This window comes from Onychomys torridus, chromosome 1 (genome assembly GCF_903995425.1).
Source record: "Onychomys torridus chromosome 1, mOncTor1.1, whole genome shotgun sequence".
NCBI lineage: Eukaryota > Metazoa > Chordata > Mammalia > Rodentia > Cricetidae > Onychomys > Onychomys torridus.
The window spans coordinates 135,446,080-135,460,955 of NC_050443.1; the positions used below are offsets into that span (position 1 = coordinate 135,446,080).

The 14,876-nt window shown below is 42.0% G+C and overlaps 1 pseudogene; it reads right to left on the reverse strand.

Annotated features, from left to right (window-relative positions):
• Positions 1-4,906, reverse strand: part of LOC118577976 — a 32,908-nt pseudogene extending 28,002 nt beyond the window's left edge.
• Positions 4,907-14,876: the final 9,970 nt, after the last annotated feature.

The window sequence follows — 14,876 nt, forward strand, 5'->3', positions numbered from 1 at the left end:
TGCCTCCCAAGGCTCAAGCAGTGTCAGGGGTTGGCCACTGAGCTGTGGAACCAGCAGAGGGCCCCAGGAGTGGACAGAACAGATGAGTTGGTCTGAGCCAGCCACTTGAAAGGGTCTGAGACACTGGCTTTCCAGTGGCCATAGGACCCTGTGTCCTGGTGCTCAGCATTCTTTGGCGGGCCAGGTGTGACCTCTGTGACTGTGAAATGACTTTGTGAATGGACTCCTCTGATTAGGTGAGATTGTGGACTCCCTCTCTTTTCCTTGCCTCACGCCTTCCCTCCCCCCTCTTCCCTTTTCTCTCTTCCTCCCTTTCTTTGGGAGCACAGACCAAAACAAACAAACACAAAAACAAAACATACTTCTGTGATCTTATAAGGAAATAAATGGACTCATACTCAAACATAACTTTGAAAATGATTACTCAGTGTTTATCACCTAAAGCTCTTAAGGGTTTTCTTTTAAAGAAAAAATGAAACAGAACAACATTAAATGTAGCCAGAAATAGTTTTGTTTTGTTTTTTTTGAGCTGAGGATCAAAACCCGGGCCTTGTGCTTGCTAGGCAAGCGCTCTACCACTGAGCTAAATTCCCAACCCCAAGGCCTGTCTTTCAATTCCCATATCTGGACTTCTAATCCCAATAGCAGATACAAATGAACAGGTTAAAGAACTTCATTATTGAGAAGAGTGAGAAGAACTGACAGTTTTGTATGAGATATGGTGATGAGATTATAGACTTGAAAATTTTTGAAGTGTCAAATAAATGTAAATACTTTCTGAAGTCAGTCATAAATAACACAAACAAAAGGAATTTATTTACAAAAATGTCTTACTTCAACAACAGTTATAGTCAAGAAACAGGGTATCATGTAACAATAAATTAACAGACTCCATTAATTGTATTTAAGCTATTATTTCTTAGTAGCTAGAAAGAGGTCCTTCTGAGTCCTCCAATTGCACAAGGGCAATCATTTAACCAAAGGTGTCTGCACAAGCAGTACTGGTTACCTGAAGGTTCAGGTGAGTCACATTTCTTGGCTTTCTTCTCCTCCCTTGTTAGTTTTCTACTTTTCTCCTCTGCTGACTGTTCCTCTTTTTCTCCTCCACTATGAGCTCTTCATTAGCTTCTCTCTTCCTTATTGTCAGCTCTTTTCTCTTTCTTTGTCCTGAACACTGACAGAAACTGCTTTGTTATAGCCTTTCCCAGTTCCGAGCAATTTTAATCACAAATAATTGAATCCTAGATATGAGGTGTTGTCAGAGTGGCCCTGTGTACAATACTCACAGCAAAGTACCATCGTTGTAGTATTCTATGGTCCCTTCAAATTTTAAGCAGCATGGCCTCCAGTTCTCTCTAGCGGATTCTGATTTGAGTTCTTCTGGGTCTAATACATCTACTCTGAGCTTCTAGGAATTTTCATGGAACTCAGAGTAGACTTGGTCCTCTACTTTGGTGAGTTTCAGGAACTGGGTCAACTGAGGAAGTCGGTTTGTAATAGACTTTGACGTGCTGCATCAGTTGAATGGCCCAAGTTATCCCACTATCAGATTCATTGCTATATGACTCAGCTTAGAGAGAAAGAGCATGGACCACAGACAGCAGCTCTCCCAGAAACTAGCTGTAAGATTTCACAGGCAATATCTACGTTATAGCCAACAGTATGAGATTTTAAGTGCTGTCAATGATTGCATTTCTGGGGCCAGCTCTCTGCAAGCAGTTACATGGCATTTCACATCATAGGAGTCTTCTCACCTGCCTTCCCTGCATGTAAGCTCTCAGAAGTATTCCTATTCTCCATACAATATATAAACAGAACTTCATGTTCTCTCTCTAAATTCTTCTCATCACAATATTGAACAACTCAAAACCAAAGGGATTAATTTAAGCAGAAATACTTTGTAGACTGTCCGATCTCTTCTACTATGAAACATTGGTTTAAAAATATTTGCATTAGTGTGTGTGTGTGTGTGTGTGTGTGTGTGTGTGTGTGTGTGTGTGTGTGTGTGTATGGTATGTAAGACAGAAGTGGTCATTGGATCCCCTGGAGCTGGAGTTACAGGCAGTTGTGAGCTTCTCAACAGAGGAGACAAGGGATTAAATTCGGGCCCTCTGCAAGAACAGTGTTTACTCTTAGCTTTTGAATTATTTTTCCAGTCCCCCAAACACCATTTTAAGTATCCAAATAGCTGAAAATTGTTGTCATTATCAAACCAACTCAGTAGCATGCCACATGCAGTTGGGGAAGCTACATATTCTGTAAGTGATGCTTTCAAGGAGAAGTGAGAAGAAACACTAAAAAGGGAAGTTGTAGAAAAGAAGGTTCTGCCGAATCTTGCAGATGTGCCAGAAAGAAAGGATGCTTGTTCTGATAACAGCAGGATACCTGGGATGAGTCTGTTAAAAAGAGAGTCACACACATACACACACACACACACGTATGCTAAAAAGATGAATATGTTATATGGCTCATTGTTCTGGTCCAGTGTGGAGCACATCTTATTGCTGTTGGCATATTCCCAGGATGGCATGGGATGTCACATGGGGAGAGAAAAGCAGGGACTGAGGGATCCAGGCAAACTGTCCTTAATAACAGACCTACTCTCAGACTAAATCATTATTAACCAACTAAGCAATTCATTGGATGAATGGGCTGATCCATTAGTCATCTTTTAAAGGTTCCACTTGATCAACACTTTACAAAACTATATTTGAGATGGTGTCTTTCTATGCAGCCTAGGCTAGCCTTGAGCTCAAGAACCTCCTGCCTCAGCTTCCTGAATTTTGGGATTGCAAACATGTGCCGCCACCATGCCCAGATTGGTCCTACCTCTTAATATCTCATAACAGTAATTGAAGTTAAACATGAGTTTCTGGAGTGAGAGAACAAGTCATAACCAGGGTTGGGGGTAGTGAGGAAAAACAGAGTCAGAGTGAGAAAGTGCCAGTGTGTACGTATGAGTCAAGCCCTCAGCTGTCATTTGAAAAGGCATAGGAAATCATTTCCCATAACACTGACATTATAACCTAGCAAATACACTGACATCCAAAGCCAAGTGTTGTGGGGAGGGAGTCATCGGGTCCTTTGAAAGAGCTTAGAGACACCACAAACTCAGACAGAACTATGACCCAATGACACTGTTTTATCCAGAAAAGTTAAACCAGTATATTGAACATCCTAACAGCATCCTGGAGTACTTATACAATAGCTGTCTGGTTACCTGCCAGCCTAGACTTAGCTCTCACTGCTCATCAAAGAAGTTTTCCCCCACTTTGTGCAGCAGATATAAACAATTACAGAGACCCACAATGGGTCAAAATTTGGAGACAACTGACTGTGGGATTCCCAGCCCCATCTGATATACCTACAATAACCCCACATTTGAAGCCCAGGGAACATCACAGAGAGGGAGTGGAAAGACTGTAAAAACCAGAGGACCAGGAAGCCTGCTGTCAGATTGTGTCATATAGCTACAACAGGGAAGCTGTACCTGTGAAATCTCAGAAACACAGCTGCCTAAACAACACCAGTTGACATGCCAATGTAGTTAGGGGAATCTTATAAAGCTCCACCCCTCGATGAAGAGTTACAGGTAATAACTTCTCAGAGAGGAAAAATTAGTCCTTATAAAGGATGAGTCCTCTGGTTATCTAATTGGACAGCCCTAACAGCAAATATACACAAGTAACACTAAATAGACTTAGAAAATTGTAGTCATCTTTTCATATATATATATATGTGTGTGTGTGTGTGTGTGTGTGTGTGTGTGTGTGTGTGTGTGTAGCAATAATAATCAAGAAAAAGAGTCCACTAATTTGGTAGGAAGAGAGTGAGAGGTTGGAGGGAGGAGAAGGGGATTTTGTAATTATGTTTTAATTAACAATAAAATACATTTAAAACAATCAGTAAGTAGATCCTAGCAGTTTGTCAGAGAAAAAATTACATCATGACCAAAAGGGCTTATTTGAATAAAGATCATATATAATTTGAATAATAATATAATAATTTGAATAATAAGGATACAGTACTAGAAAATCTATATACCTAATTACATTAAAATGGAGACAAGGGTCTGATATAATACAGGATTGACTACTTTAAGACTTTGTAGGTTCTGGTGCTCTGAGATTTTAATACTAGATCATATTAAGGAACAAATGAGAAAAAATACCAAGCAATTTGATTTTGTTAATAGTTGCTGAAAAGGCATTCAATATGTATCCTGATAAGAAAAAGGTATAAAAAATTTCAGTATGAAAAACACGCATATAAAAGTAAGTTTGGATTATTTGTATCATAGCAGATTTAAGATAAGAAAGTTAGATATCACTGTTGTTATTTCAGGGTATTTCATCAGTATTTTTTTTTTATAAGCTTAAACCAAGGCAATTAAATAAGAGACCAAAATACATGATATAAATTTAGAAATAAAGGATAAAGTTATAATAGTTATTGTGTGGTAAGACCCATCCTGAATGTAGGTGAAACCATTTCATGGGATAGGCTTTGGACAGAATGAAAAGGAAAGATCCAGTTGAGCACTGGTAAGTATGAATGCATTCATTTTCTCTCTGCTCTTGACAGTGGATGTGACTAGCTGCTTTAATTTCTTGCTGACTTGATTTCCCTATTTTGGTAGACTCTAACCTAGAATTGTGAGCAAAAATAAACTCTTCCTTCCTAAGTTGCTTTTGTCAAGACACTTTATCATAGCAACACCAATGAAACCAGGGCAGGAATTTGTACCAGGAGTGGGGTTGCTGATGAGCAACCTGACCACATGGTAACTAGTGTTTGTAATAATTTACACCCATTAAACATGAAAACTCTAAAGTAAGAGTGCCTGTGTCCTAATTCATGTTGGTTCAGTTACTTGTGTAACATTGAGTGCCCTTGAGTTGGTCATGTTGCTTCTGTTCTTCTGGGTTTTCTTATTTTTAAGATGTGGATAGTAGTACTTTCTTTATGGGTTGCTATGATGGTCAGTTGCATTGACTGCCACTGAGCTATAAAGTGAGAGGGAGTGGTATGAAGAAATAGGATGGTATTGGAGAAACTCTCAAGGTCTTATGAGCCTGGAGATACATAAACTGAACTAAATATGAAAAACGTATGTGTACATGTGTATGTAAGATTGGTTTGTCTTTGGTGGTATCTGATGGAGCTGTACAGACAAGGTAAATAGAAAGAAGAGCAAGTAAAGGCAAGTGTTGATATTCTCAGATAGACTTTTCAGGAATACTTTCTATTTCTATTGTAGGGAGAGGACCTAGGCATACATAGATTTGGATTCTCCAGAGGTCAAGAAAAGCTAGGAGTTTGGGTTCCTGTGTTAGCATGGTGCTAAAAGCAGGCAGGATTAGCATTAAAGAAGTGTGATAATTTAAAGGAAAAGTAGGTCCTGAGAAATTAGAATTAAATAGTAGGTCTTAGAATCTGTTTAATGATTTTAAACCTCACTTAAACTAACAGAATAAAGAGGGGCCATTTCTCTGTGCTGTATGACCAAAGTCATCACTGTCACTAAGACAGTGGGCTTCCTTGCCAAGGGCAACAATAGAGAGATAATGGCCAGCAAATGCCCATTGCCTAAGTGACTCAAAGTTCATGCCCTTTAAATGGTAGGCCATCTTAAGCATGAAAAATGCATTAATTCCATCCCAATGTTCCAAACTTATGTCTGAACCATCCAGTAGCAGAATTCCATGTAAATGTTGTGTATTACATTCTGCAAGTGGCATATGTCTGAGACTCTTTGTGATTCATCCAGAAGTTGACTTTCTGCCTAGCACCACCATTAGTGACAGCCGCGTCACTTATTTTCAAAGGATCCTGGAAGAAGTCTTCCATTTTGGGAAGGGGGTTCTCAGAATACAGAATGCTATATTTATTAAGCTTCAGGATTTCTTAAAAGGCAGGACAGAATGAGGAAGGGGCCACACATGCAAAGGATGATATACCAGATCTTTGCTGAAGGAGATAGCAAGGCAGGAGAAAGGATAGATGGGGCTGGCAGGCCAAGAGAATATATAGAAGGAGAAGTCTGGGAGGAGAGGTCTAGGAGTGAGAGAAAGAGGGAGGGTTCTAGGGTCCAGCCACCCAGCTACACATCAAGGCACGGAGTAAGAGTAAGATTTACAGAAGTAAGAGAACAGGAAAAGCCCCCAGGCCAAATATAGCTGGGTTAATTTAAAGTTAAAGAAAGCTGACAAGAAACTAAGCCAAGCTAAGGCCTGGCATTCATAATTAAGACTAAGCCTCCATGTGTGATTTATTTGGGAGCTGAGTGGTGGGCCCCCAAAAAAGAATAAAAACAAATGATCTGAGCTGTGGTGGCACTTGTCTTTAATCCCAGCACCTGGGAGGCAGAGGCAGGCGGATCCCTGAGTTCAAGGATAGCCTGGTCTACAAAGTGAGTTCCAGGACAGCCAGGACTGTTACACAGAGAAACCCTGTCTTGAAAAAAAAAAAAAAAAAAAAAAAAAAAAGAAGAAGAAGAAGAAGAAAAAGAAAAAGAATAAAAACAAACAACAACATACACCTCACAAATATTTCCATAAAACTAGCTTCGTGTGAAATACTAGAAAACACTTATGCTTGTCAGTGTTTAAGCCTAAGTTTTTCCGGCCTCTCTGCCTGGTTTCTCTTTGCTTTCTACCACTTTCATTCAAATCAGTGATGTATGGATACACCCTTAATGGTGCAGAGTTTCATGTCTCAGGGTCTACCAGAAAATTATCCGTGATGATTCCTTGGGTTTTCTAGAGATTGGTTTTCACTGGCAGTTTGAACACAAGTTGCCCTAAAGTCAATTGCTAGTTAGTGACCCAAGCCTCAATCTTGGCTGTGGGTTTTCCATTCTAATGAGAATCACTGTGATGAAGGAGCTGTGATTTGAATAAACAAACATTTACTGAGTGCCAACTGTGTGCAAGACCTAGTGATGCTGTTGTTGTTGGATTTGTTTGAATAAAATGCTATGTGTGCACCGATGCAGGAAACAGAGGCAGACAGGGTAGGAGGAAGCTTGGAAAGTTTTCAAGATTAATTAGCATGAAGGTGGGGCATTTGGGATAGTAATCAACAGTACTAATTATACGCTCATATTAAATCAGTTATGGTGGATGAATTGGACTGGGTGAACCAGGGCAGCGAAGGCAGCTGATCTCAGCTCCTCCTTAAGACATATTAATGGAGGACATATATTTTCATCTGTTGGTGAATTTTATTCTGTTGGAATTTTTCTTAGAAAAAAATGACCCCTGTTTTTCATTTGTAGTAGAACACTGATGATTGCAAATGATCTTTACAGACATAAAAATCATCTGCTCAGTGGAGACAGTGCTTTCTTATTAAGTAGATGGGACGGTCAACACATTGCTGGGGACCTTGAGGCACTAGCGTTACATGGTGTGGCTTTGTTTCTAGAGGAGAAGAGCCCCTAATGTGGTCTAGTCATCATTATCCCTACTGGGAAACTAGGTGCTGTTTGGAGCTGAGTAGATTGGCTGGGGAGTCAAGAATGGGTTTCCAAGTCTTTGAACAAGACACACCTCAGCAGTTTATCCTGGCAGGTTCATATAAGTGCTGTGGGGAAGTGAGTGTGGCCTCTCTCCAGTTCCACTTGAGCTGGTTTCTCTTTATTAATCACAGTTTGGTATTGTACCTTAGCCCGAGGGCACTAGGGAGATACCCAGGCTATTGCAAGGACACTAGTTCAGTTCCACTATATTTCAGTGCATCATCAGCATTCGGTATATTCAGTATTATCATTCTGGAGTAAGACATAAACATAAAGAGCAGCTCTCTCTTCTTAAAAAATAAAAACAAACTCATTGTTTTTTTTTTTTTTCAAGAAAAGGTCTCATATAATATTTTGTCCTCCACATTCTCTGTAAATTGTTATGGAGATCTCCAGTTTACCAATCCTGTAGGATTAACCAGAGTTGGGGTAAACTGTATTTGTCGAGTACCATTTCGTGGGTGTGTGAGTGTGTGTATAAAGGGCAGGATGCTCGGTTCTCTTTTGTTTTACTAGCTTCCTTTGATTGTATTTGTCTAAATCTTTCAAAATCATTGGAATTTATGAAGAGTTATGTTGATTCCCTCTTTAAAAACAAAATTGATGGCTATTTAATAGAAAGGGAAACTTTCTATTATCAATTATCTGGTTACCATGAGATAGTTTATATAGGAAAGTCAATATAAATGCTTAATTTGGGCATGAAATCAAGGATACTTCCCTTCTCACTGAGCAACACTCAGAACCTAGACTAGGGCAGTTTACAGATGAACAAGTTATTGTTATTTGTTTTAACTAATTAATATGTTTTAGCTAATTAATATCATTTAAATAAATTTGAGACTAGTAAAATGAAAGTGTGTTGATGAGTATTTTGTCAAGTTGGATACAAAGTCATCTGGGAAGAGGAAGTTCAATTAAGGAGATGCCTCCTTCAGATCGGCCTGTAGGGGGCATTCCTTGATTAATGATTGATGTAAAGGACCTGCTTCATTATGGGTAGTGCTACCCTAGGGTAGGTCATCCTGGGAAGTAGGAAAAAAGGTAGCTACCATGAGTCACAGAAGCTAAAGGTTTATGAGAAGATGGTCACCGTGTCCTGTGAAGATCATAGGAAACCCTGAGTGAATGTGTGTTGCTCTCATGAACACAGCCATGTCTCAGACCCATGGGAATGGCAAAGGCTTCCTCTGGTCCAAATGTGAATGTTGACAGTGTGTGGCAAAGCTGTCAACCACAGCTTCCTCCTCTGGGTTGATGGTTGTCTAAGATTGCTCCCTACAGAGACCTCCTACCCAGGTCAGCTAAATCTGTCTCCAACTGTGTACAATAAACCCATCTCTTTATTTGGCTGTATACAGTAAACCTGTATCCTCAATTCAGATGTATAAAATAAGTACGCTGAGATTCTGGGATGCAGTTGGTCCCTCCATCAGGGAGAGCATAACTCATCTTATCTTGTTCTGTACATGTGCCAGTGTGTCTGTCCTTTCTCCATTCTCTCCTCACCCCAGTCAGGTTTCCAGGACCAAGGCTGCAAAGAGATGTAGGCTGGGCCCTGCTGCTGCTGACTTATGGCCTGGTCTGGCTAGTTCTATGTCACTAGCTAGAGTCACAAGCTAGAGTCATCAGAGAGATGACTATTCTTAATCTCTCAATTGAGAAAATGCCTCCAGAAGCAAGCCAGTAAGCATCATTTCTCCATGGCCTCTGCATCAGTTCCCACCTCTAGGTTTCTGCCCTCACTGCTTTTGATGATGGACTATTATATGGAACTGTGAGTGAAATTAACCATTTCACCCCCAAGTTGCTTTTCTTCATGGTATTTCATCACAGCAATGCTAACCCTAATAAGACATGGCCTAGAGGCAGAAGCAGGGTGCACGAGAGCATGGATATTGAAGGTACTGTGAGGCTGGCATGACTAGATAGTATTTTAGGAAATACTTGACTTCAGATTAGGAAGAAATGTACATGTGGAGGAACTGTGGGAGATTTTATAGGAAAAGTGAGATTTTAAACTGAAGGTATTGAATTGTCTTGGTAGAGCAAGGGGGGTAGGCAGTTTGGTGAGACAGAGAGATAGATCACAGCCGTTAAGTGAAGCAATATATGTAAATGCGCAGAGGTTAGCTGAGCTTCTGGAAGAAACCTAACATGGTTGTTATAGCCATGCTTAGGCCAGAGTGTGGCAAGAAGGATGCCAAGTGAGACACTGAGGGCCTTGGAAAGAGTTTGATGTGGGGAGAAATCAGACCCCAGGTGGGTGACAGGGAGAGGAGGCTGGGGCTAGACAGTTCTGCAATTTGACATGCCAGCTTCTCCCAGGTCTAGGAAAACTGAAGAAGTAACTCAAACCCCATATTTCAGGGATATTTGCATTTTCATAGGAATCAAACTGGTAAGTTATAGTTGGATGTGTCCAGTTGATGGACAAGTATCTCAAGTAAGATGGGAGCCTGGTGGTCTTTTAAAGCTATATGTCTGGTTCAAATCAGGCATCTTTAACAACCAGACAATCCAAGTACTGAAGTTTCTTTCTTTCTTTCTTATAGCCAGTACTGGTGTGGCAGGGGTACTAGAGGACATCTAGGGAATCCTGAGCTCATTCTCTGAGATGGACAAAGAAGTAGAATCTGGGAAAGACTGAAGACCAAGGGCCAGAGAAAGCTAAAGTAAAAACTAGCCCTTTGGGAAGGCCCTCAACTGACTCTGGCTTGAGTGGGGCCTCTAGATCCTCCCCTTTTCTGCACTGGTCCTGTTTAGGGACCCACCCTGTGCCTTTCCCCCTCTCTCTTTTAATGAATGTCCCTTGGGAATAAGAAGCACCATCTCAGGGAGTCAGTTTTTCCTTTTGCTGTCTACCTATTTTGCTAATTCTCCCTCACTGGGGATTGAACCTAGGGCCTCGCTCATGGCAGTCAAATCCATTACCACTGAGGCATAGCCCCAGTGACCCAAACTTACTGTTAGCTGCAATTATCAGGTCATTCTTAAATAGCTATTTTTAAAACCTCTCCTGCCTGTTTCATCTCAGAAAGGACACTAAAACATATAGACATAAGGTTTCTAGAAAGCATGTTAAATGGTAAGAGCATGTCCATGCAATTTCATATATGAGCTAGATCTCCTGACTTTTCTATTCCATCAAAAGCCTTTCTGGGGAACCTGGAATGATACGATTGGAAGGTATTTCCCATTTAAAATGTTTTCTCCTTGATAAGCCTAATAGACCATTCAAGTGCCTTTGTATGTTGAAGAGAGTAAGCATGGTTGATGCCTGTGATATGTCATGCAGATCCATACATTTTAATGCAAAGATCAGTCTGCTAAGATTATTAAGATGATTTGCCTGAGTAAGTATGGTGCTGAAAAGTCATTCTGGTCAGGACGCTGATAGATCCCCACCAAACCAGGGAGGGAGAGAAATTCCAGTGGACATTCATTTACTGTGGAAGGACAAGTCTGCCCATGGCTGTGGGCCAGTACACTGTGTGCTGAATGGGAGGAAACATCTGGTGTGGAACGCACACCCTGGCTCTGCTCCCTCTTCTGCAGGCTCTGGTTCCTTCACCCTCCAAACACACTGTTGATCCTGATTCTACCACTGCCATTTACCTGCAGGGCAGTTGCCCTTGAAGGTCTACTTCTCCACTCGTTATGGGTCCCTGACAGGGTGGTGGTCCCTCAAAACCACACTTGCTGGTTATCATGCACTAGTCACCCTGACTTCCCTCTACCCCCACACAGTCTTGTCTTCCTCCACAGCCCTCATCGCTAGTTGTTTATATCCAAGTGCCCATTAGAATGCAGCTGCAAGGGGCCCGGGGCTGTCTGTCTGCACAGTGTCTATACTTCAGTACATTCAGAAAAAAATGTGGCTGAATCCATCCGCTTGTTTTTGCTCCTAAATTAGACTATGGGGGACAGGACTGTGACCTCATGTGGTGACATTTCACTTGTATGTTAATAAATAAACTTTGCCTGGAGAGCAGAGGACATAGCCAGCCATAAACAAAAGTCAGGCAGCGGTAGTGCATGCCCTTAATCTGATCACATGGCATGCAGAGTCTCTGTGTGTTCAAGGACACACTAGGGGAACAACCAAGCATGGTGACACATGCCTTTAATCCCAGTACCAACCATAGAGACCTGGAGGTCTGTACAGACAGGCAATGACAAGGAAGTGAGGTGGCTGGGTCAAGAGCCAATGAGAAGGCAGAACCGCAAGATAATAAAGGCGCAGGTTATACAGGAAGAAGCACTCACTTGGGAAGCTACGGTGAGCTAAGAGTAGCTGGTGACTCTCACTATTTCCCTGATCTCTATGGCTTTCACCCCTGTATTTGGCTCGGTGTTCCTTTTTTTTTGAGCTGAGGACTGAACCCAGGGCCTTGTGCTAGCTAAGCAAGCGCTCTACCACTGAGCTAAATCCCCAACTCCTGGTGTTCCTTATTTAATAAGACTGTTTAGAAATTCTTCTACAGCCTCAGCTTAAGCTTACGCAGTCAGAGCCCTCTCTTTACTCCAGCTTCTGTTGTTTCGGTGGGAGGCATGGGTGACAGTCCTTGAACCAGTCTCCTTTGTTCTGTGTCAGCATGGGTCTTTGTTTGCTACCTAACAGTTGGAGCCTTAGCTGCTGCTCAAATGGAAGTAACACTGCAGTGTCCCACCCTCTGTCCTGACACATTTGACACCCGGGAGGTGCCAGCAGACTGCAGCTAGACCGGTCCTGTGAGTGACAGTTAGCTGCATAACATTTTAGTTCACACTTGTTCTGTTCCTGCAACTCCCACCTGACTAACTAGGCTAGTTAATGGCAGGTTGTTTTCGGCCTTCTCCCACACCACCCCCTTCCTCTCTCTTGTCTGTTGTACGCTCTTACTTTGATGATGTGGTCAGTTTCGTCTGTGCTCTGCACATTTTATTCCACTATCACAAACACTTTTGTTTAATGTGCATGAATTTTTAAGACAATTGGATCTTTATACTATCATTTACAGTTAAGGGCAACCCCCTGAAAGTTTTGGAGAGATGAAGGTTGGGAATGGCTAGTGTAGAAGCAGAGAGCTGGGATTCATCCAATATCCATGGCTACTGGAAGGGAGTTCAGGCAGCCTTCCCAACTTAAATACCGTCTCCAGGCTGAGGAAAAACCATTATAGGGAATAGATAAAAGCCAAAGAATCTGAATTGACTTTTTAGGAACATATACCTTAAATATTAAAGTGGTTTCGGTGCTTTCCCAGCCCTAAAGTTTCCCTTCAACTTTTTAAACCTATGAAAATGTGCAATACCAGTAAACACTAAGCATTTTGTTTAAATATTAAACTTTAAAGTGCTACATCAATTTTTAATGTGCAAGCTATCCTTGAAAGGCTCCACTAAGCTGCTCTTCCCCTTCAGAAAAACACTCGTGGGGCATCAGCCAAGCTCTCTGATTACAAGGGAAAGACCATGTGCTTCGGGCACTCGGAAGAACATCTCTGGGAAGACAATATGTGGACACACACTTTGCATCCCTGACAGTCTCCATTTCCAAGACTGCTTTAACTAGTCATGTGTCAGGAAGCTGCAGCCCCAGGAACTTCTTTAGTCAACAGTTTAGTCAACAATTGCCGAGTGGGAGAGAATCTTCTAGAGTGTGCCAGCAAAGCAGCTTTCACTGGTGGGTTTAGGTTTCTGGTGAAAATGTGCTGGGGCAGTACTTCTCAACCTTCCTTTAATACAGTTCCTCATGTTGTGGTGACCCCCAGCCGTAAAACTGTTCTCATTTCTACTTCATAACTGTAATTTTGTTACTGTCATGAATAGCAATATAAATATCCGTGTATTCCAGTGGTCTTAGCTGAGCCCTGTGAAAGGGCCCTTCTGACCACCAAAGAGGTTGTGACCGCAGGCTGAGAGTCGCTGTGCTAGAGGGGGAATGGCACATCATCTAATGAGTTACTGCGCAATTTGAAGTGGGAGTTTTGGGCCATCTGGGCTGTCCGCATTATATATTATCGTAGCTGTTCCCTGTTCTTTGTGGTTACATGACTGGTAAGGACCTAAAGTGATTGGGACAGAGATTTTGCAGAAAGGCAGGTGTGAATACTGAAGTTGGTCTCAGGTAGGACCACCCTACCTGATGATAGAGTGGTGTTGTTTTAAGTGCTGTGACACTATAAGGGAAATGCCTCTGATAATGAGCTTAAACAAGAAAAGGCTAACATTGTGCATGGCAGCACATGTCTATAGTCTCAGAATTACACAATCAGTATATCTGCCAGTGGTATATACTAATTTCCAGGTTAGTTAGACTAATTCACAGATTCACAGAGACTGTCTTGAGAGAGAGAGAGAGAGAGAGAGAGAGAGAGAGAGAGAGAGAGAGAGAGAAACATAGAGACACAGAGATAGAGAGAGACAGAGAAAGAAAGAGAAAGAGGGACCAGAGAAAGAAACAGAGAACAGAGAGATGGAGGAGAGAGAGAGAGACAGACATATATAGAGAGACACAGAGAGAGACACAGAGAGACACACACAGAGAGATCCACAAAGAGAGAGACATGGAAAGAAAGAGACAGAGACAGGCACAGACACAGACACACAGACAAACAGAGACAGAGGCAGAGAAATAAACAGAGATGGAGAGAGAAAGAGATAGAGAGAGACAGACACACATAGGGAGAGACACATAGAGAGAGACACACAAAGAGGGAGACACAGAGACACACAGAGAGATACATACACAGAGAGACAAACTGAGAGAGACACAGAGAGATACAGAGAGACACAGAGAGAGACAGAGACAAACACACACACACACACACACACACACACACACACACACACACACGGGGGGGGGGGGGGGGAGAGACTGAGACTTGGTCCACGGCTTTGGAGGTTCTAGTGCAGGTGGCTAGCCCCCATGGCTCTGAGAAGCTGACAGAGCAGCACACAGGGATAGGATATGTACTGAAGGAAAGTCACTCACTTCATGAGCCAGAGAGCAATGAGAAACACAACACAAACAAACAAACAACTCAGGATCTCACAATCCCCTTCAAGGGCCTGCCTCCAATGCCATAACTTCCTCCCTCTAGGCCTTACCCTGCAAAGGTTCCAGCACCTCCCAGTAGTGCTGATGTGCTAGATCTAAGCTGTGAGCACAATAGCCTTCAGAGGATACTTAATACCTACGTTATAGTGAGAACTAATCATAGGCTTCATTTCTTCACTTCTGGTCTAGTTTTACTTCTGTTGCGGTGATAAAATGTGCAGACGGGGAAGAAAGGGCTTACTTGGCTTATAACTTAACAGCTAGGTTACAGTCCATGGTTGTGGGGAAGTCAAGGCAGGAACTTAGAGC